Source organism: Aplysia californica, unplaced genomic scaffold (genome assembly GCF_000002075.1).
Source record: "Aplysia californica isolate F4 #8 unplaced genomic scaffold, AplCal3.0 scaffold01314, whole genome shotgun sequence".
NCBI lineage: Eukaryota > Metazoa > Mollusca > Gastropoda > Aplysiida > Aplysiidae > Aplysia > Aplysia californica.
In genome coordinates, this window is record NW_004798584.1 from 115,972 (window position 1) to 118,822 (window position 2,851).

General features: G+C 39.9%; 1 long non-coding RNA gene across 1 annotated transcript in view; it reads right to left on the reverse strand.

Annotated features, from left to right (window-relative positions):
* LOC118478956 overlaps positions 1-2,386 on the reverse strand; it is a 4,688-nt gene extending 2,302 nt beyond the window's left edge. Inside the window, exon 1 of the long non-coding RNA XR_004859401.1 lies at positions 2,241-2,386. This is a non-coding gene — a long non-coding RNA (uncharacterized LOC118478956). The remainder of the gene's footprint in view (positions 1-2,240) is intronic.
* Positions 2,387-2,851: the final 465 nt, after the last annotated feature.

Sequence of the window (2,851 nt, forward strand, 5' to 3'; positions counted from 1 at the left end):
TCTGCGCACACAAGGAGGTGCTATTCCTATTCTTCTTCTGGAAAAACGAAAGAGAGCTTCAAAACAGACTGCAGCGCCATCTGAAGCAAAGAGCATACTTCCTGCGGACACTTTTTTGGCTGAGTGGCCCATCTTGTTATTCATTATCTTTGTTAACGTCAAAAGAACTAAGTACTGAGCAGATAGAACTTTGTAATTCTAGGGTAGCGAAACTCTTATAGCTTAACTGTTTTTTACACCTTATTGTTTAAGCATCAAACAGGTAAAAAAACCACAGGCCAGATGGTCTCCAGTCTTTGACACAGCGCATGGTAGCATCTGTGCCAGCCAGTAATGTCTGTGCCAGCCAGTAACGTGTAGCGTGTAACTCAGTTTTCGCAAAAATTGGAGTTAAGAACCCTGCCCTTCTAAAGGCGTGACACAGTGGCAACTCCTACCAACATTCAACTCACAACGAGGAGAAAGGAAACACACGTAATACTGATGTAACAAATGGGAGCCGTGCCGTGCTGACAAAATGAGCTACTTCTCCCAATCCGCAAAAGGAGATATTGGCCCTCATATGACCTTATGCAGTTGCAAGCGCCAATAAACCTCTACTAAACCAACAAATGGAGATATTGGCAAAAAATCGACACTCTTTTGTGGATTTTGAAGATTTTCTATTGATGCCATATTCTTTAAGTATAACTATAACATGCCTGTTATTATTTCACACTTATATAAAGGGTCAAAACTTCACTTATAAGCGTGATGTTTCCTTCTCCATAGCTCTCAAATCTGAGAAGTAACTCATTTTGTCAGCACGCCTCACAAATATACTAATAAAAATTTCTACCGACAAAGAATACTGAATAATATTCAATTTATATAATACCAAGATATCTAAAGCAAACGGCAGAAATAGTGATTAAAAAACAACAATGAGTGACGTTGAAGGGAGACATGATGGACAGGGGAAAACGGCGAGAAAGGAATATTGAGAAACATTCAACAAAAACCAACACACAAAGAACACATGGCCACAACATTCAGCTCAGGGCACATCTACAAAGTGACAACATTCAGCTCAGGGCACATCTACAAAGTGACAACATTCAGCTCAGGGCACATCTAGAAAGTGACAACATTCAAGGAAGAACATATTTCCTTGTTGCAACATTCAAGGAAGAACATATTTCCTTGTTGCAACATTCAAGGAAGAACATATTTTCCTTGTTGCAACATTCAAGGAAGAACATATTTCCTTGTTGCAACGTTCAAGGAAGAACATATTTCCTTGTTGCAACATTCAAGGAAGAACATAATTTCCTTGTTGCAACATTCAAGGAAGAACATATTTTCCTTGTTGCAACGTTCAAGGAAGAACATATTTCCTTGTTGCAACGTTCAAGGAAGAACATATTTCCTGGTTGCAACATTCAAGGAGGAACATAATTTCCTTGTTGCAACATTCAAGGAAGAATTATTTCCTCGTTGCAACGTTCAAGGAAGAATACATTTTACTTGTTGCAACATTCAACAAAAATTATATTTTCCTTGCTGCAACATTTATTCAACAAAGAATAGACTTTCCTTGTTGCAACATTCAACAACAACACATCTATGAAGGGACAACACCAAAAGATGACATTTGGCCACTCAACACACGACGACGGCCACACCAAAATGCTACACAAGACATTGGAGGTACTCGCATCCCACCAGTCCAAATAGGCTACCTCTTTTTCCTCTTTGAAACCAGTGCTAAAAGTACTCCTCCAAAAGTGTGAGAAATTAACTTTCTCCTTTAAAGTTAAAGTACTTCGACCGATCTTTTTTCTTTTAAATATTAGTTTCTTCATCTGTTGTATAAGTCGCATACACTCATGAAATATCTGGACAAAATTTGAATACTAAATGTTGAAGAAAAAAAAAAAGAAAGAAAGAAAAAGATACAAAACACAGTTTTTACATTTTGTCTGTCTCCAGGGAAATTTTGCTGTCTAAGCTTAATACAATTGAACATGATGCCAACGATATGAAAACATCAGTCTTATCATGAAAAGGCTTCACTTTTGCCCGAAAGAACTCCCACATTTCAGACAGACAGGGCGAGCGAGTACCAGCCAAGCGTCTTGTGTGCACACAGACACCGAGAGAGAAGAAGACGACGATAAACGATGAACAGAGAGAAAAACTGCTACAGAAATGTGAGAGAGAGAAAAAAAGCTGCTGCAGTGTCCGCTGGCAGGACTTACCCGCCGGGCTTTGCTCTGGTACTTGACCGCCTTTTTGGTGTCCATCTTGGCCGTCTCGATGTAGTCCACGGCCTGCTCCACGTTGTACTCGATGCGGTCGATCATCTCACCCTGCGCACCGAACAACCACAGGCAAATCACTTTAGCAACTTTTATAGTAATTTTAAAAAACCAACAAAAAAACCCAAAGATGAATCTTAATTTTCGTTTTCGTTTTAGTTTTAGTAAGAGTTTTACAGCAATTGCAACACAATAAGGTCATATAGGTGCTGAAGATCAGAGAGCCAAGAGGTGGATGACAAACAGAGAAGTCCTTACAGGGAATCAGACTCACTCTACTCACCTCTCTAGCTTCAACAGCACAAAGTCTGCTGCGACTATCAAGGCACCCCGGAAATAGCGGGCCACAAGAGTGTGACAAACATACAAAAGAAGTAGAGGGAAATGATGATAGTAAGGATTAGGGAAGAAAAAGCAGCCATTCCCTGTTGTAGTTCAGGCAGTTATGAGCATGACATTGTTGGATCAACCCATTTGCAATTCTACTGTGCATTAGAACGAGAAATGTCCCCCCATTGGGAATGGTCTAAAGACACTTCAGTCAGGCACAC